The 24,483-nt window shown below is 39.5% G+C and overlaps 1 protein-coding gene across 1 annotated transcript in view; it reads left to right on the top strand.

The window, feature by feature from the left end:
- Window positions 1-4,093: 4,093 nt before the first annotated feature.
- sorcs3b (sortilin related VPS10 domain containing receptor 3b) overlaps window positions 4,094-24,483 on the top strand; it is an 87,001-nt gene continuing 66,611 nt past the window's right edge. The window contains exon 1 of the mRNA XM_035956496.2: window positions 4,094-4,190. The gene's annotated coding sequence lies outside the window, so the exon portion shown is untranslated. The remainder of the gene's footprint in view (window positions 4,191-24,483) is intronic.

The following is a 24,483-nucleotide window of genomic DNA, read 5'->3' as shown; positions in this document are numbered from 1 at the left end:
CTTGGAAAACCTTTTGAATTATTGACCTTTCCTTGCCAGATTTATAGAGGCTGCAATTTGTCAGATATGTTCTTGATGCCACCAACACAGGACTGGTTTAGCGTGGTTAGTCGAAGATTTACTGCAATGTCTGTAAGGATTTTAGTAATTTTTAAAAAAAAAATGGGGTTTGTTTTAAGTGTCCCAGGAGCAGAACTGCCAAAATTCGACATATTTGCCTTCTCTTTTACCAACAGTTTGATGAATATGCAAAACCATGGACTCAAAATCCTGCGTCTTTTTTTAGCATAATGAATTTTCCATCAAAGGCATCATTTTGAACAAGGGTGCAGGAAAGTAAATTGTGCACTATGCAGTCATTTCAGCATCTTCAAACAAAAACAACCGTATGTGACGGATCTGAGTAGAAGGTACGCAACAGTGCAGATCAAGAATCAAACATTGTAGTCTTGACACATGAACGAATCCTATAACGGTAGACCTATGTCATAAGGATATAGATATAACAACCTGTAAATAGACAAGTGTAGATCTCAGGGATTAACTTCTTCTTTTACAGACAGTTTAAATAGTTGGACCGCTTTGGTGACATGCGGATAGGACACAAATTGCGACACTGCAGTCTTTCCGCTCCGTCATAAATCACTGCAAGACGGAGTGGGGAGGGAGCGCCATGACGGAGAAGCTAATGGAGCAAGGAGCACAAGCATGTCAGCTCGCCGACAGGTTTACAAAGCATCTCATATACAAACTTTAAACTTCTTTCCACATACTTTCTGGAATTTACTGGCACCTGGATATCAAACTGGAAACTAACTTTATGAGCCGAGTAGTTAATGTAAATGTGAAAATATGTCAACATCCCAGGAAAGCAGTCCCTTGTCCTCTCAGTGTGTCCCTAAAGTGATTCCCCCACACTGCAGAGGAAAGGTTTCCAAACTGTTAACAGAAACTTGGATGATATCATGGGTTTGTTGTTTTTTAGGACCTAAGTCTTTCATATTTACTTCCTAAATTTAGAAATCGGAAGTGTCCAGAATCATGAAAACATGATGTAAAATCTATTCAGATGCGTAAAGAATAAACAATTTTTTCTTGACAAATCTGTCAACTAAAGCATCTTCACTTGCTTGTTATAAAGCTTTTTGAAGAGTTGGCTCTATCGGTTGATGTTTCTGTGCACTTCTGCAGTTTTTTGATCTGCAAAATAGCAGCTAAAAGAATAATCTCAGCCAAACATTGGTAGAAAGTACCTTACTATTTAGCAACTTGTAGTTTAGATTCAGCCTTTACATTAGCGAAATATGGCAAGCTTTTAAAATACAGCACATTTTTAATGGTTCCAACGCTTATAAATAGCTTGTATTTTTACTGAGATAAAAATCTTTAAGCATAACTCAAGACTGAGCTGAAATTCACAAGAGCTGCTTTGTATGATTACCCTTTTCCCCACATTCAGGAAGAAGCAGGGCTTTTATTTTCAAAGTCAGTGCGTAACAAGATAAATGACACTTCACGCTCGAGTATTGATTCCTCCGTGCCACAAACAGATGCTCTGTCATTGGCTGTGACTCACAATCATATTAAACTGACAACAAGGTGAAGGCCATGTTCTAACTGAATGACAGTTCGGCTCCTCTAGGTACAAATTACTTGATGTTTCTTTACCTTCCTCTTCGTATTTTCTCCGTACACCGACACCCAGAGCTCGACATCTGTACCAGCTGTTGCAAATCGTTTTCAGTGTTAGTTAATAATATAAGATGTATGAAGGCAACGCATTCATATCGCATGATGTGTTGATTTTAATTCTCTAAGTCTTCTGTTTGCGTAAACGTGATTTTCCATTGTTGTGTCTATTATGGGTTATAATCTGAAGCTGCATGACAATGTGCAGACTGTCTGGTCCAGATTTCCACTCTTGTTCCGCCTGTTGTTTCAGTGCTCTCCAAACAGATGCTCCATCAAATCTCTTTATACTTGGCTGAGCAATGGGACTTACGCACTGTCACTTCGTGGCCTTCATTCGAAGGCATCCAATGTATAAGCTGTCATTCACCATGATAGCTTTCACGGGCATTTGCAACGTGCGTGTGGCTGGTTGTTCGTGAACATATGTGAGCGAGTTCTGTCTTTTTTTTTTTTGGCATGTCTTGGTGCAACTCTTTATTTGGAAGTTTATTGTAAATTCAGCCTGCCAGTATGTGTATGTTTATTCACATCTGGCCTTTATCCAGAAATGACAGCACCGCAACGTCATGCAAAGTCTCTTGTGGCCTCGGTTGCGTTTGTCAAAATTTCCTCTCATCGAGTTATCGTCATGGCGCTGTACTTCAGCCAGGGTGGGCTCTCCTGATCAATGCCCGTCTCTTTACAAGACAGGCCGAAACCTGCATGAATTATGAGCGCCCATGTGGGCTTGTTTGGCTCTCGCTAATAAGACTCTTCCATATTGTGGAGTGTCCTCTTGGATGTCACAATAACATTATCCGCACACAGAGGAATTACACAAACGCGAAAAGAATCAGCTGCCGCCTCGGGAAGGTCGTGACCTCTGCTCTAGATCTCACATCCCACCTGAGAGAGAGCAACATTAACTAGAGGTAGGCTGGCCTCAGATGTTATTTACCATAAAATGTCTTATTGTTGTAAGAAAACCCGCACATTTCAAGTCTCCTACAGCATCTTCCTCACAGATAAACCAGCCTCCATTTTTTACTTATGTTGTTTATATGCTGTGTGTATATGTAAGAGGAAGGAGTGTGTGCATGTGCTCAGCAGCCTGTAAAGCAGATTTTTAATAGAAACCTCACAAGCTTCAAAGCAACACAATGCAGAAGAATTAACCCCTTTAACACAGTTTTTCCTTTTTTGGTTGAAGGTTGTTAAAATCATATTTTTCTCTGCTAACTAACACCATCAGCTTGTTCCAAACCTTTGCTAAAGCTTCATGGTGATGACACTGAAACAGAAATATTCCATCACAAGCTTTTTTTTTTTTTTTTTTGTGTAGTGTCACCTTTTTCCCCTTTGATTACGGACTTACAGTTTTGCACCTGAGCCCCACTTCCTCCATGAGGATCACACACATTGTGTCTTTTGGATTCAAAATCTAAATGTTCTGTGTTTTTTATGAGCCTGGCCTCAAATGGAAATATGTCTTGTGCATTCTTTAAATGCATTTCACCGAATTTGGAGAATTTAAACATTTACTTCTTTTTTGTTGATTTGAACAATTTTGCATAACTTGATGAAGACCAACCCACCAGTGGGCCACTGCTTGTTATAAAGCTGACTCATCATGACGCATTATGAAATGATTATAAATGCTTAAACAAAATCCAGCATGATGACAACACGTGTAGTACAAACAGAAAAGAACACCAGAACACATTGAGGTCCCTCATGAAGATGTGATTTTATTCCAAATGTGTGAAAGTTCTGGTCATTTCAAGGCTTTATGTTTTGCTCAGCTGCAATCTGAGTTTAACAACATTGAAATTAAAATTTTTCTGTCTATTTAGTCACGAGAATGCAATGTTTTGGAGAAATATTTAAGATTGTGTTTCAGTTTAGTTCATGAAACTGAGTTATACAACAACATCTATGTCGATTTTGCTAACATTAGATCTAAGTTACTGTTCGTACCAGAGCAGGTGAGGCTGTATGGAGATGAATCTCCCTGAGCTCATTGAATTAAGCAAGAGTGTGCTTTATTTTCTTTATTTTTCCTTCCTGCTTTGCTTAACTAATGATCAGAACCTGCGGATCATCATCATTTCCTGAGAGTGAGTTCAGAAGGGGAGGCAGTGAGTTATTTCATTTAGCACTGCCATCAGTGACATGAAATGGCTAAACCCCTCCACAATATGGGTCTAAGAGTTACTTTGTAAACGCAAATTGAGTGGTCTTTTGTGCAGCACAGCACAGTGTTTCTCTTGACTGTGTCTGTACTTATGACACATCTGTCTTTACTCACACTGTAAAGCTGACATCATCTCCACACATGTAAACTCTCTACACACACACTCATCCAGCTGCCCCCCTCTCTCCCCAACACAGGGCCTGCAGACGCTTCTAGACCATGTGGATGGATGGAGGAGGGGTAAATAAATCAGAATCAACAACAGCCGTCTGTTTAAAACAATTGACAGACTCCAGGATGCAGCCTCAAAGCAGACACAGCGAAGGTCAGTGGAAAAAAGAAAAAAAAAAAACAACAATATTGTCTCTGTCTTTCAGTGCTCTGAGCAAATGGGACCAATTTTAGCCGTGGTGGAGGTTTTTAAATACATAAATCACACTAATTAGAGCTACATTTGATCACCAAGGACACTGATAAGAAAATGGCTGAGATGTTGCACTCTGTTGTCAAGGAAACTGGTCAGTGTTCAGTTGGCCGTGGAAGCTCAGAGTAAACTGCTGACCATCATATACATGCAGTAGATGAAAACCTCGGGAAGCCAAATCTTCAACCCTTGCTGTATGTAGTTTATTTTTTTATCTGGCACGATACTTTCAGCTGCCACCCATTTTTATCTGTTTAAACATTGCACTGCTATCTTTAAAGCTAAATGGTTAAATGCAAATATTGATGAAGATGGAAATGTAGAAAGCACACTGCTTATATTTCCAGTTTTTGTAAAGCATACACACATAGATGCAGCTTCATAAGAGATTTTGCAACAATTAAAAGCAATATGCAATTATTGGAATTGGAAAACAATCAAATAATAAACAATAATATAAAAACAACAATCAAACTGAAATTGAAGATTTTTCTGTAGCAACAACATACATTAATGCATACAACAGTTGTTTTACCTGTTGCACAAATCCACATAGGATGCTGCTTTTCTGTTTTGAAAATGAAAATGATTGGTCCATTATATTTGCAATAATGCTCTTAATGCAAGTGAAAACCGGCTGCTGGGATATTGCTTGCATTGCTTTTGGGATTAGATATCGCTGAGAGCGTGGGTATAGAATAATTCATGATTAGAGTGTGGATGAGTCTTCACAGACTCGCATCTGTGAAAGAAACTGCGACACATAATAATGTGAGCTGAGTAAACACATCACGATAAGTATGATTGCAGCTTCTCATGCTGGTATTGGGTTTCTGTTTTGAATGTTGTGCAAAATACGAAGTAAAAATCTGAAAACTATGTCACAGCTCTGAATCTTTTTAGGTGGGATTTATTATTAACCGAAACTTCACTGTGCCAATTAATGAGATTTTACTCCCTCCGGAAGGCGGTTAAACAATGGACCCCGTGTCCCCGTTCCTGCCAATATTCTGACAGTTCTCCTCTATCAACATGCAACTATCTACTACCAATTAGTTTCTGGCCTTTCAAATACATGCAAATTAAAGTTGCAGCAAATTAACTGGCACTTCAGCTTATCCTGGGCACTGAAGTGTGGACCCACTACACTATATCTTTTATTTTGTCATTATTTCATCCTACAGTCAATGTCACTTCTTTCTCAAGGGTAATATGATGGGAGAGGGATTAACCTGACCCAGCTCGTAATATCTGATTCGGCTGACACTGATGTAGCTGTTTATCTGTTCTGTGTGACCAGGAAAATTACAAATTTGTGCCTCCTCGGGGTTAGAGCTAGAGAGAGAGAGAGTCTTACTGTAGGTGTAGAATGTGGGGAAATACATGACCAGAGCACTTTCTGTAATCATAATCAGCTCTTATTTAATGTAACTTGCTCCTAATGATCTAGCCCCCTCTAGTGTGTGAAGAAATGATCACGTAGGAGACTCCTGCCTCAAAGGTCTCCTTTAGACATGTCCCTCATACATCATACATACAACAGACTGTGTCAGGATGTTATTCACATCTTCCAGCTTTTGTAACATGTTTTATAGACTACACAGACTTGCTCTTAAAAGGAATAAGATTTCATTTTAATGCGAGGTTGCATCTTGGTACCATGTTTTTCTTATGTCCCCCTCCTCCCTTGTCAGTGTCTGTCCTCAGCAAGTCAGAGTCTCTGCTGGTCTTATTCTGCTGCTGCACAGTTTCTGGTTTTCCAATCAACTGCTTCGTTCACGTCACACAAACGGACACTTTTCAAACCACTAGGGGGCACTATGAAACAACCCAGCCATTAGCAAATTAGCAGGGGAGTCATAAGGGGTGGTTATTTCTCCAGCAGTAGCTGTTTATTGCTGTGTTACTGAAAATGAAATCCAAAACAAACAGGTCTGTTTGGTACATTCCCCCCTCATTCTCCCCTGCTATTCTGCCAATTTGCCCTCATACCACTTTTTTTTTCCTTTTCTTTTTTTTTTTTTTCAAACCAACCAGTGGTTATGTTGTCTGGAATATGCTAATCTGCTATGCACCGGCAACTCCCTGGGTGAAGATCACTTATTAAAAGCATAGTTGGGAGGGTTTATGCAAATCGAGTCAAATCAAAGCAAGCTTTCCCCTGGTTGGTTACCCCTTTGCATACATTGTGAATTTGAAACCAGTATTTTATTCTTGATATTCCTTTTTTGTGGAGCTTGTGCCACTTTCGCACTCTTTCACACACCTCTGAGCTCTCATCCTCGAGTATTTTAATGTCGAATTTGTGTTGTTCTGCTTTCTCTAGTTTTTTTTTCTTTTTCTTTGCCAGGGCGTTGCTGCAGACAAACAGTTTGCTTGTCTGCAAAAAGGAAAAGTTTCATTTCCCGTTGAGTGGATTGACAGATTTGTTAGAGGGAAAAGATGGATAATATCCGCTGTGGCCAAAGGCTGCCGTGAAGTAGTCTGACACAGACACTGATTAAGCCTCTTGAGATCTGAAGGGATTGTGGGTCTTAGTTGAGAAAGAAAAAGAGAAAGAGAGGAGTGAGCAGGCTAAAGAACAAAACTGCAAATTGGATGAGATGCAAGTGTCCTGTGGGTTTGTGTAACATGGCTTTTGTGTAACTTGTTGTTCAGGTTGGACCAACAATCAGTCTTGCTTCCTTAACTCCAGACCATTAGGTGAAGGAGCGAAGGGATAAGCAGATCTCAGATCAACAAGGGGAAACAACATTGGGGATAATGTGCTGCGCTGTCTGCAGGCAATGTTGGTGTCTGACTCTGGTCATTATTTAGGAAAGAGTCGTACTTTCTGAATCAGCTGCACCTGTTATGCATACAGCCACATGTAGTAATAGGGGGCCTAATTGGACCTCTCGACATTCATATGGGTTTTTGTTTATGGCACAGTAATGCAAACACATCTGACTTCTAAAATAACCCCTGCCCTTTAGCTCACCTCGTGCTGCGCTAATTTCGAATGCAGAGGTGAGTCTTCTATGTTCCATATTTATAGTTTGTCAGTAAATTAAGTAAAAAGAGCAGAGGTCAGTGTCGCCTGTACAGGTAAAGATGCCGAGTCTGCAGTCTTGTGTTGGGTGCTAAATATCACCAGGTGTCCCTTTTACAGGTTTAGATTGTACCCACACTGAGAATTTTCAGTTTAATGACACAAATGAAAGGTTAAAGGCATCATTGATTGCTCAGCCGTTCACTGCAGCCGAGTTGCAAGATTGATTAAATAAATTTACTGCTCATGCTTTCAGGGCACAAATGCACATTTTGCAGACAGCCAAGAGTTAAAGAGGGAAATCTTTGTCCTGCCATCTCGAATGTAATCTGTGATGAAGACAACTCATGAAGGCACACCTGGCTCTGTAACAACTGTAGAAAATCTATAATTCCCTTGCCAGTTGTAGTTTACACTATTTTCAAACAGATATGTGAAGCATTTAATGAGGTACTTCAGACTATATCATGCCAAATCATATTTGAGGTGAATCCTGCTCCCTCGAGAATTACTGAAACACAAAGCGCATCTTAACTCGATGGAAAATATACGTTGAACATTTTCTGAACCATCATTGGGATGAAAACAACCCTCGAATCTGTTTGGCGGCTGCTGTAATACAAACAAAAAAAGCATACCGGCTTTGTGATGTCTTCACAAGTAGCTTTTGTCTAGACATATTCATTTAGACAGTTGCATTCCTCCGTGTCTTTGTGGGTCAATTCAGTAAGGTTTGGTATATAAGGGAATCACTTGAGCACATTTCAGCGTTTAACCCGTGCATAAACCCCATCAGCGCAGTAGAGGCAGCTGTGGATGATTCCCTAATCCAAGCAGACACTGAGAGAGGGATTCATAAAGGCAGAAAGGCTTCCAACAGCATCCTTCCTACTGCACACCAGCAGGGATAAAATTCCCTAATGTGAATGCAGAAGGGCTGGCCGACTGCAAAGTCTAATTGCAATATTAATCAATTACTGAGAATAAAAAGCTCATTTTTATGCCTACCATGGGTGGCTGACGTGCTGACTTTCTGTCGTCTTTATTCACTGGATCATATGAGGTTTGTGCTCCATTGTAAGGAAAATGAAATTATCCCCCTTCTCTTTGATATTTGCATATTCACTCGGAACACTTATGCGGTGGTATAGTTGCTACAGCATACAAGTATAGCATATTGAATGTTTGCCTGGACTCCTGTTGATATAGTTACACAGAATCAGTCCTGCATTAATGCTGAGTGCAGTTCAATAATGTCTCAGTCTGGATGAAAGCAGCCCCCCATAAAAACCATCAGAGGGCAATCGATGTGCTTTCATCCCCAGGACGGAAATTGCACTCATATGGCTCAGACTCTATGAAGGTTCCCCATCCAAAGCCAAATCATTAACATCAAACTTGCAGGAAAGAAATCAAAATGTCAGTCTGCCCTGCAATCTCTAGGCAGATGAGTATTGCGTCTATTTCTTATACAATTTCATTCTCCTCATATCTACACCTAGCGTAGCCTACCGTAGGCTCTTTTCCTGCAGCATGATTTAACTGTGTCGAATGTGGAGAGTTGGGAAGTTTTTACTAAAGAATTATTGAACATATAAATTCCCTCAAATCAGCTATTTCACCAACAGACAGATATTCCTCAGACACACAGGTCATTCACAGTAAATAGTCCGTTCATACCTCATACTTACCTCTAGTGGCCTTTATGTAGATAGTTTGAGTTTCATTTACCTGTTTAAGATCTCTGACATTTTGGAATTAATGTCATTATGTTGGTATGTACATTTATATATTTTCACATAGAATAGACAGGATAGCATTGTGACCTTCATGAAGAAAGTAAATGATTCCAGCGAGCAAAACTTATGTCAATGTACACATTGTATGAGCACCTGACAATTGTTTTTAAAAAGAAATGTACTGATCCTTTAAAACCAGGCTGGAAAGCAGAGTTTCTGCTTGGAGGGATATATCTGAAAACCTGTAGGCAGGGTGGATGTTGAGAAGTTGTTATAGCCTGAATTGTCAAAACTGGTGTTTATATTGATGTTTCATTGTTTAAAAAGATATGTTGTGGTATGTCTTATTTTTTCTTACATTATTTTAAAACATTTTTTAAAAGGATTGTTTACGTTTGGTCATCAGATTACTACATGGAACATTTTTGCATTTAGAAAATAAGTCATCTTGTTAGTGCTTTCTGATGGACAACTCCATATCTCCTCTGCTGATATAGATTTGTCTGCCAGAAGCTAATATCCAGCTGTAGAAAGCAAATTTTGTATTCGTTTTTATACTGTGGGCTTACTGAAAGTTGTCCTAATTATGCAATAAAATGTGCTATTGTTCTATACATCCTTCAGAATAACTCTCAAGTTTCCTAATCTTACACTTTTTCGTTTTAGAATTTACGTAAGGAGAACAGATGTTTAGGCTAAAATAACTGCTTCGTTAAGATTAGGAGAACTGCTTCATTATGGCTACAACAGTTAGTGAATTGTTTCGATTTTACTCCCTGTTGTATGAGTAAATTGCAAAAAGTTACTTGCAAAAGTAACCAGCAGAACTGTTTTCTGCCTTGACCCACGGCAATAATGTTGCAACTCTATAGGTTTCTCTGCACAACCGAGTTTCTGCGTTTTGAAATGATCTGTAGTATCACAGTGTACTTATCAGGTCATTGTCTGTTGATTCAAAGCACAGGCGGACCAAAGAATATGTTAATTTACTGGAAATGCTGTGAATGTTCAAACGGTGCATTAAACCACGGAAGAGTTCACTTTAGTATTCATCCTTTTGATCATCTGGAATTCATGTTAAGTTCAATGTATGCCAAGGCCTTCTGTGATGCATCCCGCAAACACGAAAATATCCACACAAACAAAAACCCTCTCCCTTTCCTCTCTTTTATTTTCTTTCTCTGTGCAGCATCAAAATGGTTTCACTTGCTGCCCATAGCGGCTATGCAAGCTGCATGTTTGACAGACAGTTACGTGCATTTATCGCCACTTGTTGCATTTGGCATTGTGCAGGTTGTCGCACCCACTAGAACACTATGTTGTTACAAAACCAAAATACCAACCAAAAAAAAACCCAAACAAATCATTGGCTCACCGTGGTGCTAAATTTAAATAATGCAAGGCAGATGACAGGTAATTGCTATAATTACTCTATAATGGCAACTTCGAATATAACTGTTTTTTCACCATTTTGGATCATGATTGCCTTAACTTATTATCCTCATCCAAACGTACATCAAATCTGAGCCTCAGTGGAGGTTTTTGTTGAGTTTGTTCTGGCACTTCTTAAAAGAGAATTCTGGTACAATTCAGCCTGGCATGTTTCTCATTGATGTGACCATCCTAGTCTGATGGGTCTATGGGCTAACTTTGCACTCTGCACTTCCTGTTGGAGAGATTTGGGTAAATGAGGAGTCCCAAAAAACAGCTTGGGATCAGCATTTAGTGGAGAAATTAGCATGAGCTTGCTGCAGCTTTCCAAAGAAAGATGATTTTTACATCAATCATTTTAAACTTTTATTTTCACTCTGACCGAAGGTAATGGTTTGTCATCCATTCCAGGCAGCAAACACAAAAATTTGCCGCCTGGAATGGACAGTTTGCTAACTGCATTAGGGATCTCCATCTGGGGATACTTGCCGGCCAACCTAATCACCGGCATATTCATCTGTGCATGCCGGTGTGAAGCTGACTTTCTCTATGGGGATGGAGGCACAAAGATAACAGGATGATCTGAAAGACAGTGCACCTTGAGGGACTAGTCATCTTCCGACACTCACTGCTCTGCTGCCAAGTGAGGAGGAAAACTGTTGCTGCAAACCTGTTGATGCCAGACTTGGAACATCTCCACGTGTCCATGTATGAGAGTGATTCCAGCTGTGGAGATACAACTGTGAATCTGCAGCTTTGATCAGTGTTGCCATCCTGGAAATGGTGCAGTTACTTTTGAAATTAGCAGAAAAGAAAGACAAAACTGACAAGGATAGTGTTAGTTGCTATCGTTTGCAGTCTGCTTCTTCCGAGGCTGACTCCTATGCTTTCCCTACTGTGGCAAGTCAAAAGGTCTGGAGTGAAAAAGGTGTGCTGGATATGGGCTTGACCCTGGTTGCGGTCCAGTAGCCTTCACCACTTAGGAATCTTCCTAACTGAGTGAAATGACCTGGAATTATCTAAGTGGCAGCCACGAGAAGAGCTGGTCAAATTCTCTTTATGCTAAGGAAAGGTGCTTCTAGGTTAGTGGATACACTGGACCATATTTTACAAAAGGAAATGAAATTATGATGCCCCACAATTCCTTGTGGCAGCAGCATTCAAGAAGTTTACTGAAATGTGTGGTGGGTGGCTCTCGAGATATTATTTGCATAGGGTCATTATGTGTTTAATTTAACATGGTTTAAACCTCTGAATGACGTGTGCGGTAGTAGATTTGTTACAATTATGCTAATTGGGATTCATCTCAATAACTATGAGGAGGTTAGCAACCATCCTCAATGTGACAACCATTTCATTTCGTTTTTTTAGTTGCTTGTCTGTATTCCTGTTAAACCTTTGAAATTAAGTAATATTTTTACCCAGATTGTCCGCATTCATTTTGCCGGCATGAAACAACACGGTGTGAATGCACCAAGGCCAAGTCAAATACGCTTTTAATAGTTCATCTTCGGAACATTGTAGTGTCACTGCAGCACGTCAGCGGCATACACAATTTGGAAGAAGCCTTATGAATTCTCCTTACCATCTTTCTTTGACTTTATGATGTTTTCCATCCAAGTCAAAGTGTTTAGGGAAAGACTTCTGTGCAAAAAAAAAAACACATGAAAGTACAGTCTGTAGTGTGAAGTAGAGCGTTGACTCTTAGCAAGCAAATGAGCAGGGAGATGAGTGTAAGAGGGAAATAAGATACACTTCATATAGATATACAATCCATTATACAATGATAGAAATCCCTTTGAAAGGCTTAAGGGAATTTTCTCTCATTTGAATGAATAAAGTGATCTTCCTTGTACCAGATTTCTTCAGATTCATTGTTTGAATATTTAACTTTCTTTGAATGTTTGAATAGTGTCATTCCCATCGATCCAAACACATTACGCTGAAATCTCTTATTATCCCTTCTCAAACGTTGTCAGACATCTGTTGTCAACGCTTTCTTGGCTTATTCTTACAGTACCTCAATTTGGCAAAGCATGATTTTCAGAAATTCAATTTTCTTAGTTTCTAAATTTAGCCTGCTCCTCTAAGAGACTGTATTAAAGTGATTAGGGGGGAGGGGGTGCAGATAAAGCAGAGGGTTAAATACTTTTTCTCCACTCTGCACAGTAACAAAAGCAACTAATGTAAAATGAAAATGGTTCCAATAATGCCTCTTATAAACAGGACATTTTGTTGTGTTGTCACATAATTTGTTTGCTGTGGAACATGCTGTTTCATTTGCAAATTTAAGTTTGAAATGACTACAACCAATACAGTACAAGCTACATCCTCCAAAATCATAATGCCGCTTTTCGTTTAAATTTTTTCATTATCAACCTTCAATGCAAGGATGATTTATAGGTTACAGTTAGGTGAAGTTATTCATGAAGCAAACTGTGTTTTTTTTCCTCTGAAAAACTGCAGTGGAGGTATACTGTACTACATAACAGAAGTGAGGACTCCCTGTGCAATATCACTTAAATGACAAATGATTCAAAACTGTATCACTTCTCAAAAACTGCATAGTTTCTAAGCTAAAAAGTTGAATAAAACATGTAGAAAGTCAGTGCAAAAAATAGTGAATACAACTGTGGTCATGTTAGAAAACCTGTAAACAATGAAACAAAATTGAGTACACCAGTTATTTCCATCCATCCATCCATTATCTATACACCTTTTAATCCTCATTAGGGTTGCAGGGGGGGCAGAACCTATTCCAGCTGACTTAGGGCAAAGGCAGGTGACACCAAGGACAGGTCACCAGTCTATCACAGGGCTATATAGAGACAAACAAGAGCACTCGCATTAACACCTACGGACAACTTAGAGTTACCAGTTAACCTCTGCATATTTTTGGGACTATGGGAGGAAGCCGGACTACCCGGAGAAAACCCACATACATACAGGGAGAGCATTCAAAGTCCATGCAGAAAGATCCCAGGCCCATTCTGGGACACAAACTGGGGATCTTCTAGCTGCAAGGCGACAGTGCTAACCACTGAACCACTGTGCAGCCCCTAGTTACTTCCATTCAGTTTAATTGCATGAACATGATTATAAAATTACTTTTGAATACCTTCTCAGTTTAGATGCTTGTGTCTATCTCCATGTCTGCATCATGGTTCCATGTAGAAAAGAAGAATTGAAAAATCGTATTTTGAGAATTCACAAGGATGGTCAAGGATACAGGGAGATAGGTGAGCAAATAAAAATTAGTCTAAACACAATTACAGCAGTAATCACGATGTAAAAAAATTATTCATAGTACCACTAATCAGAGCTGCAGTGGCTGTTTTTCTAAAATGATACCATGGACAGTACACTGCTTGTACAATGTAGTTCTTTTGACTCTAAATCCAAAGTTTCTGTGACAGCTCGGACAGCAAGAAGGAAATTACATAATGTTCTACGGAGGGCATGCAAGGAATAACCTTGGTTACTCTTTGGCAGGATGAAACTTAGCTAAAGAACTTGAAATACAAACCTAATGAATAATGGGAGGACATTCGTTTGGTCGGATGACACCAAGATGAATTTGCTCAGCTCAGATGGGGTCAAGACTCTTTGTCATGAACCTGGCCAGGACTACCACAGTGAATGCATAGTCCTGACAGTGAAGTACAGAGGTGGGACTGTGATGATGAAAGGCTGCATCAGTGCAAAAGGTGTTGGGAAGATGGCATCTATAGATGGCACCATGAATGCCTGTGAGTGTAATACCAAAATGCTAATCTGCAGATGCTTGGCAGAAGAGAAATATTCCAGCATGATAATGATCTAAAGGACTCTGCCAAAATTACACAAGAGTTTCTAAAGGTAGAGTCACACAATCCCTGCAGCAAAGAGCAACTGAAAAGAATAGTCTGTTAAGACTTACAGGACATCGCACTAGAAACTGGTGTCCTCCATGCTGAGGAGGATTGTTTCTGTAGTCAGAAGTAAATGTGGATATGTGAGGTATTTTAAAAAAAAAAAAAAAAAGATTTGAATCTTAGTCATGAAGATGTATTGAGTTTTTCTGCACTGAGTTCCTACTATAGGGTCTGTATTTTTTAATACAGTCAATCAAAACTGTTAGTTTTAAAGCTTACATAAGAGCTAAATATCCTGTTCAATAATGCAATTACTATAAGATGATACAATTATGAATCATTTGACATTTAACTGATTCTGTTTCACTCACATTACTCAGCTGTGTTGTATGCTGTAGGAAGTAGCATAAAATGAGTTGTTTAAGTCACCTTTAAACTCTAAAATGTGCTGTTTTTGATTATTATTTTGCAGATTTTTAATTAAATGTAATTACATGGTGTCTTGATGTTCATGTATAGGGAATTCTTAGCTCAGGTGATACAATGCAAGAGGCAGAGCTGAACACAAGCACCGACATAGAAACACTATTGTTGTGACACAGAGACGCAAGCTCATTGGGGACAGGGACACGATCGTTTTTTTTGACATGAATCAGTGTTGACATGTTCTTATTTCCAGAGGTGAGGCTTTTTCCCCAAACTCTGAGATGAACTGAATGGAAATTCCGTGTCATTGGCTGGTGCCAGCGACACGGCTGCCTCGGTCAATAGGCTCGAGCTGCTCAGGAGCAGACGGCCGAGCCAACAGAGCCGGATCAAACGGCTTGATCTGTAAAGGCCCTGACTCGAGACACAAATTGACTGGGGGTGCAGGAGAGAACACCTCTCGCCCGGTCAGATAACTTTCACAGTTCATAGACACAGAGAGGGACACATTTTTGGAAATGTGCCACAGTCGTTAAATCTGGGCTATTTTTGTATTCCGTGCACGCATCTGCTGAAGATCTGTCGCTGTGGTTCTGATAGCACGGGAGGCGGAATCACCTTTGCCCCTGACTCCCTCCCATGTTGGTGATGGAGGGACTTATGCTATTAGACACCACAGGAAAGGATTTCACTCTTGTTACTCTCCTGACTGCTGATTGAACACCACAGCGCTATCTGTTACCAGGAGAGTGGTCTGCTGCCAGAGGCGCTTCTTGTAGTAGTAGATTATTTGCTTCCACTCAGATGGATGTACTTTACATGACATTAAACAGAAGCAATATGGGATCTGCCTGCTGCAAAACTCATCCCCTCTCCTCCGCCGCCTCCCTCCCCGTTGAAGAGCGTGGGAGAGTTTCATGCACGATTAATCTCACAAATCTAACATCTTATAATCAGTGAATTTTATTTTAAGGGGATATGATGTGGAATTAATGGTCACATGTACTTAAGAAAACAAAGATAATGTTGTTTACACGTGTATCCTCCAATTGGCAATCATGTAATTTGAAATGAAAATTGGACCTGCTTCCAGCATAGAATTTTAAAACATGCATCAGCACTGCATATATCTGGCAGGCACTCTGGGCCACAAAGTGTTTCTAATGTCTTGAGAGGCAGTAAATAAAGAGCCTAATGTGTTCTACTGCACACATCTAAATAAAAGTTGTCAAGAGAACATAATCTTCTCTTCCCGTGATGTCTTGTATATTGTGATGCCTTGGTTTGTTTGTTTTGCATTCAATGGACTGCTTTGAAAGGGAAATGATAGTGATATTTTCTTGTCAGATGTAATGACTTCCTATTTGGAAATCTTAAAAGTCTGCAACAGAGGGACATTGTGCATCCAGATGAGCTTCAAGCCTGGACTGGTTTTATTTACTAGAAGTATATGTGTTCAAGATAGCAAAATAATACAAAGTATAGTTCAACTTCAACATTAAAGATACAGAAAACTGAACTGAACGTATTCCAACATTTTTGTGGTATCTAGTTGACTCGAGATATTATATTCTCAATAATAATAATAATGTAATGTTATAGTGCCACTTACAGGAATTGATTAACTGCAAAAATAGCGTTTCAGAATTGTGCAAAAACTGATTATTTCTCTGCAGTGTTTCCGATGAATACTTGTAAGAATGTTTCTGGTCATTTTTGATGCCACAACGTCACCAAGGCTTCAGTTTTGAAAACCCTGCTGTTCAGACTCTCAGTAATTGACCAGTCACTCAGAGCTTCAAAAAAAATTTAATAAACTTTACATAAAGACATAAAGTGTGAAATCTCCATTGTAGTAGTGCAAACACAGCTCCACTTTCTGGCTGACAAGACTGGCATTACAGTTTTGGTGGGATCTTTTCATAGCTTCTAAACCAACACACGTGCTGAGTAACAGTTGAGGTTGTGTTTGTGTAGCTCAGGTAAGACACTGTTGTTTCGGCATGACATTTCTTTAGATGTGCTTGCTTATACCTACAAAAATTCTGCAGACTCCTCTCATGTATGTTTACCCATTCCTCAGTGAAATCATTTAAAGCGCTGGACATTTAATAGTTAAAACAACATTTATTTTGTGCAAGACAGTCCCTTTCTGTATGTTTATCCTGCATTCTCTTTTTTTTTTGGCCACTCGGGAGCAGTGCAACAAGTTGAAACACAACACTGACACACACAGACCAACCATAACCTTAAAACTACCCAACGCTGTGTAGGTATTTTAGATGGTCCACCAATGCAGCTTTGATTCAGCAGACATGGTACCTCTGAGACTGTGCCCATGTACCTCCAAGCAGAAAGCAATGTTTGGTAAATTTCTCCTCATATGTGCTTTGTTATAAATGCTTTTGCTTACTTTCGAAGTTTCTGGTCATTATGATCGACTCTCTGTGACTGGTTAGGAGGTTTGATCAAGACGTTTCAAGATAATGCCTATCAAAATCTAAATCTGTAACTAATTCAAATTTAACTGCCATTAAAGTAGTTTCCTTGTGCAACATTACACTGCTCCCAGTGCTTCTTCAATACTTGTAATGCTCTTGGAAGTCATTTTTATTATGTCAAGCACAGCCACAATATCGTAAACTGAGTAAAAATGGCGAAGCTTGAACTTAAATTTCATTTTTATCAAATCAAAGGAAGTCAAATCTGGTCAGTAGCACCACTGAGGAGTCACAGTTCTGTTGTTGTGGCCAAAAAATTGCAATTGCCACATTGGAACTGGGAACACAGTGCATTGAAGTACTTACATGCGGTTGTGCAACAGTTCAGAGAGTTTGGACAGAATGTTCTCCCTCAGACGCCACATGATGTTACAGTGGAACTCTGCTTTAACAGTCTGACTATGGGGGATTCATTTCTGGTGCACAACCAGGTGAATGTTTAAGAAAACAATGAAAATGCTCCTTTTGCGCTTGTGACCTTGTGTGCCTTGTCTAGTTATGGACAAGAACAGTTATTTCTTGTCTTGGTGGTAGCTGCAGGACCATCTTGCATCACCAGTAATAATCCTCCACATGAAGGTTCACTCATCCTGGCTGCTGACTGACACAGAATGTCATGTTTTTCCACTGCTCCAGTTCGCACTCCATTGAGAAATCGCAATTGTACACCTACAAGATTACACATGATCAGAAAAACACGTGTAACACAGGTTCCATAGTTAATAGTGTGCTGTTAGCCGCTAATGCTTCTTACATATCTTGTGTGAATGTAAACATCGGTATTACCTTGATGCACCTCCATCACACACACTCATCACCGTCTTTTAACTTTTTGATCGACCGTCATATCTTAGGGTCCTCTCTAAAAGTGCCATATTGCACTGAAATCATAATTGTTCATTCTGAACCATTATTCTTATACCCTACAATAGACTACCCTACTAATTAGGTTGTTTCTAAAGGTAGCATTGTATCTAATATAACTGAGGTCTGCCAGTGTGAATGGGGTTGAATACTTTTGTAAACAGTATGTTCCATTTTTTATTTTTCTTAAAATTATATTGTGGTACATGTTTAATGATGGTTAGAGGTAATTCATTAAAGCTACAATTGCTCTAAACTACGTAGAATATATGGGGAAAAATGAATGTAATAATCGTTATACAGTAAAATTAGGCGAGTCACTTCATGCACATCACAGTTTCATTAAGGACTGAACCCCTCTACAGGTCTGATCCTAGAATCCCCACTGGCTCTAAGTCCAGTATTTATTCTGCTTATAGTTCTGCTCTGCTCTCCAGCAACTCCTCAGGGAAATAACTGGGTATTTAGTTGCTAAATGCTCCTCCAGTGAGAGGCAAACTTTGTCTGTCAGCTGTCCAGGCCCGTACAGGTAGCATACACCAGTTTATCAGAGACTGTGGTAAAGAGTTGCCTGCAGCTGCTAGGAAAAGGGCTGATGAAAGCAGCAACAATGAACCCAAACAGGGAAGTCGTGGGCCGTGAAACCAAAACAGACAGCCGAGAGAACCAAAGACACCCAGTGCAGCTGAGGGGAGCAGCAGAGTCAGGTGATAATTATTGGTTCATCACGACAAGCTGCACCTTTCACTTTGCACGCTGTCATTGTCGACTTAACGAGTCGTTGTGTCAATATGAAAGTATTGATTATAGCAGCTGAACAATAAAAAAAAAACAAACTGGCATTCAAAAAGTGCCATCCAGCAGCAGCAGTCCTGTATCTTTGGCAGATCTCCAAAGACCAAAATATTTTTTTTCAGCAGTGTAAATGGGATTATTATGTAGTGCTCTTAGCCTGTCATGTACTGTACGTGCGTGGCCAAAAGAATATTAACTGTAGCAGAATTATTGTGTGCATCAAACACAGAGGCAAAATGAAAGATTAAAATGAGGATGTTTTAGAGTTTAGTTGTGGCATGTGAAGACTGTTGCTGTGTGTAATTATAGAGGCACATTAGTTCCAGTGTCTCCTGGAGTGAAAAATTCAATGTACAATAGCTATGGTGTAGTACAGTGGTGTTCCTTGCACGGTGTCACTTGGGTCCAGAGTACCTGCAGACTGAGAATATAGCACAGTGTCTGTCAGTAGATGGAGAGTACGCTGCAGAGCCTTTGTTGTGGCTGTGAAGTTCTGTCTTTCATTGGGAGCTGACGTTACCATAACAGCCCTTATCTTGCGAACTTAGGCAGTCTAGCATGTTGCTACAGCCAGGCCTTCGTCTGATGGACACAAAAGAAGCAGGATAAAGAAAGTTCTGGTTTTCCACCGCTGTTACGTGCTCATTTCATTTTAGGATCAGGAGTTCATCTGTTTTTGTCAAGGCTTTGTGTCTGAATAAAGAGGTATTCAGCCATGTTTTTGGTGAATTTGAAATTGGTTTAAAAGTTTTTCCAATGTGAAAGATTATCTTTTGAAACACACCTACTGTATTGTGCTGAACTGCTGCAGACATCAGTAAAAAAAGACTCTGATGCATTTGCTCCAACTTTTTTTTTTTTTAACAAATCAAGACTGTCAACTTAAAGCTAATGAAATGCTTAACACATTTACACATCAAGAAAATGACAAGCAAAAATAGATGGAAGTTGGACAAAAGTCAAACTAGAAAACATCTTAAATTTAAATTGGGGACAGGATGTAATGTTTTTGATGCTAGATTTTGGGAGCTGATTACTTAGGGGCTGTTGCAAAAGAATAGAAAAATTAAATTTAGGCAGTTACATTGAAGTCAACTCAATTAATGGATTCACTTATTGGAAGTGAAATAAACACGTAGTTTTTTTTTTTTTTTTTTTTTTTTTAAACATTAAATTCAATTTTGCAGAATTCTGACATGCAAATGTGTGCATGGAAACCTCTTTAAATGTCCTGATATAAAAGGAGACAGAAAGCCAAAAAGTCAAAAATGGAAAAGTCCATTGCAGCTATTATCTGTGTTGCCACTTACCTTTTTTTTTTTTTTTTTTTTTTTTTTTTTAAACCTTCGTCTATTGGAATAAAAAGTGCTCCACTGCCAGTGGTTTGCAGACAGTTATGAGACTGTTAGAAGCTGTGTGTGCAAATGTGCCTTGTGTCCAATTAGCTAAAATGAAATAAAGCTCTTCAATCTAATGAGTTTGCTAATTGACTGTTTTTGAATAAAATGATATACCAGAGAGAGAGAGAGTAGAGAAATTCTCCAGGAACTACACCTGAGTGGCGTAGACGGGTCACAGAGTTCACCAACTGGCCCTGTGAGTATCAGCATTACCTCAGCAAGCTTCTAGGCCAAATGTTCCACAGAATCTTGCACATTAATTTTCCTATGCCTTCTGTTATTTGGCAAAACTGTTTATCAAAATGAGAGTATTTATAAAGTGAAAATGCACCAGACCTGGAAGTGTGTGAGTTTCCATTTTCTTTATACTTTGTGTTCTACTAAAAAGTCTGAAACCATAATTCAGATGGTCGGGGTGTTTTATGTTATGGGTTTTTTTGTGTGTTATGATTAGTTCTTGTGGCCACATCTGTGACACAAAGCAGGAAGAATCTGAAAGAGAGCACGCACTCAATAGTAACCTTTTTTTTTTTTTGTCTGATGAACATTTGAAAACCTGAGTGATTTTCATATTGTTAGCTTGTCTTCATTGAAAGAGGATTGTTAATGACTTGCAAGGCACTGGGAGCCGTAAAAACTTTAAAAGCCAAAGCCGTCACTGTGTTGTGCTGCGGACGATGATAAATGATTGTAAACAACATTTTTAAAAGGTTTTGGCTGGAAAACCGTGCTTTCCTCTTCTCCTATAAGATTTTGTTAGCCTCTGTTGCACATAATTAAAAGTCCCTGGCAGTGTCCAGCAGTTCATAAAGAAAGGATACAGTATTTTCAGCAAGTTGCAATAATTTCAATTTTCACTCATCCAGTGTTTTTCCCTGCAATTGGCCAGGGCATAGGGATGAGATGACCAGGTTTGGTCACAGCTACATTTGGATAGAGGGAGGAAATTCATTAATTTAACTGGTAAAGCAATTACAAAATATGTATGTGGAACACATTGCAGCAGTGTGATGAAAGTCTGTCATTGTCCTGACTGCTGGTTTTAGCATTGACATTTTAATTGGTGATTTTCAGCTCTCATTCTGTACCGAAAATACACTGACAGCAGAGAAAGTTTCTAGGACATTTCAGAAAGAATGTTAGCTTCTAAGCTGGTCACATACACAACCCACTCGCTCGTGCAAACACGCACGCACGCACACACACACACACACACACACACACACACACACACACACACACACACACACACACACACACACACACACACCCAGCGCAGTCATTGAAATTGAGTAGTCTGACTGAGCCTTGTGTGGGCTCAGTGACAGCGTTGATTAAACATTAAGGAAGAGATATAATGCCATTTTACCATTGTGAGTTATCCAACCCCTTTGTACTATCATTTCATCTTTGCCCTTGAACTCAAACACATTGCCGACTGACAGGATAGAAAGAATAATGATAATGAATTATGCATAAATGAGAACTTGAATTCATCTTTATCCAACTTTGGAAAGTTGCTGCATTTGAGGACCCCTGAGTGTTATTTGTCATGCAGCTGACAGGAAACACTGCGGTTGGTGCTTGTAAAAATGGTTCAGTGTCTGCCAAAATGAGCAGTTTTGCGCAGCATTGTGGACCATGATCCTGATCTTCCCCATCTTTTGGTGGGCACAAGAAAGTGAGAAATGGAGGACAATGAGCTATTTGCCCACTTCTGCTTCCTTTTATCCCCTTCCTTGTGTAATGTGAAAGGAGTAAGCGCCGCCGTTGTGAGGGGAAAGTGTTAAATTCTCCGCATAATGCTTGTAAACTACCTGATCTGATACTCCTGGATGCAGCAGCGGTTGAATTTCCTTTTCTCCCCCAAAAAATAATAAAGTGACAACAGAGCCTGTGATACCAGATGAAGTGTCTGCAGAGATACAGAGGAGCAGCAGACATTCACAGGCAGGATAGGATTTCCAGCAGCAGCGGCATCATGCTGATTATTGTTTGTCTTAAGCTTGTCTGATCCCTCACACTGTGGCCATATTTAGTAAATAGAGGTCACACATGTCTTTTTCTATACATATCAATAATGTCGAAAGCCTGACCTTCAGATCAGCTCGGACAATCAGAAAAATTGCACCCTACTACACTGATATATTCATAGGTTTATTTCCACCTAGGTTACACACTTATCACTTTCATTTTGGGCAAGATATTGCTGTTGGGATATGTGTAATTTTCTCTGCAGGCCTTCACATTTCCTGGATATCTTATCATCAGCCGGTGCCCTTTGATATTACGAACTTTTGAGCGTGATATGAAAGGCGGTTTTGTGTGCGGTGTGCGGCGTAACTTTTATTTTTTTTTTCCCAGCAGTTCTTGCTTGATGTGTCACTACAAATTATTTCTGGAAAATATTGCAGGGTGAAATGTGTACAGTGCGCCGGCTACAAATGAACTGCCGAGACTCGGAGATGCTGCATTCTTATTACATCTGCTGCTCGCCACAGCGTAATAGATTACCTTAGGCAGCACTAGGCTGACCTGCCAAACTTTCCAACCAGGCTTTGGCAGTAAGGTGAAAAAGTACAATTATACTGCCGTAGATTTTTCAGAAAAAACAAACATCAAAAATCCCCAAAAAACCCAGTATTATTTTCAGTTTTTAACACTGTTTTTGCTTTTTTTTTAAGACCAGGATCTTGTATCTATCCTCTGACAAATAGGCCTACAAAAACCCCTGAAAACAATTTCTCTACAAAAAAATATCCTATTATTTATTTGACCTTTTAACATGTTAAAAAAAAAAAAAAAATGTGATTTTGGATCAGATTTGACTCTGCTGGCAGAATAATGGCAGTTTCGCATCATGTGGGAGGAAAGGTAATTATGGGAAACATTCCCATGTTTATGACTTGCAAGCACTCATGTTTATTTAAGATGGCAGCTGCCAGTCTTCTTGTGCTGCTGCTCCTCGTTCATTACTAGAGATTTAAATTGATTCACTAACAAAAGAAGAAAAGAAAAAGGAAAAATCGAGAGGCACCATTTGTTAGCTACATTTCATTAAAGAGCGTCGTTCTGCTTTTGTACTATCTAACAAGCATTTTCACTAAAAGCACTCCGCATCAGTGGGATCTGCACCGATCAGCTGCAACAATGAAACCACCGACAGTCGGTGAATGACATTGATCTTCTCATTACAATGCAATGTTCTGCTGGGAAATCTTGGGATGTGTTGGCTCTACTTTAACATGTACCACTCATGTAAGGATAGTTGCAAACTGAGCACATCAAGCCCCAGTTGCAACCTGCAAAAACTGCTCAGGAATGGCTCGAGGAACACGACCAAGAGCCCAGAGCATTGATGCAGCCTCCAAATGCCCCAAGTCCCGATTCCATGCAGCATTTATGGGATGCACCAGCACAACAGACATCTACGGACATCAAACCTTGTAACTCAAAGGATTCACTGAAATGTCTCAGTGAAAGATACTCCAGGGCAGCAGCAAAGATGTTGTGTCCATGGCCTGACACGTTAGGATAGAACTGTTTTGGCAGCTTTACAATATTAGGCAGTGGTTGATGATCAGTTTACACAATAATAATAACAATAATGAAATTTATTTATACAGAACTTTTTTTAAAGTTACAAAACACTTTGTAGGATCTGATCAGAATTAAAACATTTCAGGGCTGGAGGAAATTAAAGTGCAATCAAATAATATAGATCAAAGGAGAAAAAAATAAATTAAACAATGCACTAGAACTAATACAAAGATTTTTATTTTAAATATATCTTTTGAGAAGCAATTTAAAAGATAGCGCCAGTTCTGGGAGTTCTGGGACTCAGGAACAACCAGTTCTAAAGATTGGAAACTGTACCCTGACGTATAGGGACACAGCAATTCAGCAACCCACCTGAGATCTCAGCCATTAAGAGCTTTAAATTTTCAATTCACTTCTAAAACTAAGACTGGTAACCCGTGAAGAAAGGCTGAAACAGGCATATGTGATCATGCCTTTGTTCAGAGCCAAGCAACAGCATTTTGCACCGACTGACGATGTGAGATGCTTGTTTTTGGCTCAACCCTAAATACAGCGTGTTACTGTAATCTTAGCGAGATGAAATAAATGTATGGATGACCTTCTTGAGATCATG

Source organism: Amphiprion ocellaris, chromosome 16, assembly GCF_022539595.1.
Source record: "Amphiprion ocellaris isolate individual 3 ecotype Okinawa chromosome 16, ASM2253959v1, whole genome shotgun sequence".
In the NCBI taxonomy this organism is placed as follows: domain Eukaryota; kingdom Metazoa; phylum Chordata; class Actinopteri; family Pomacentridae; genus Amphiprion; species Amphiprion ocellaris.
The sequence above is the reverse complement of the archived record's forward strand: the minus strand, read 5'-3'. Positions and strand labels throughout refer to the sequence as shown.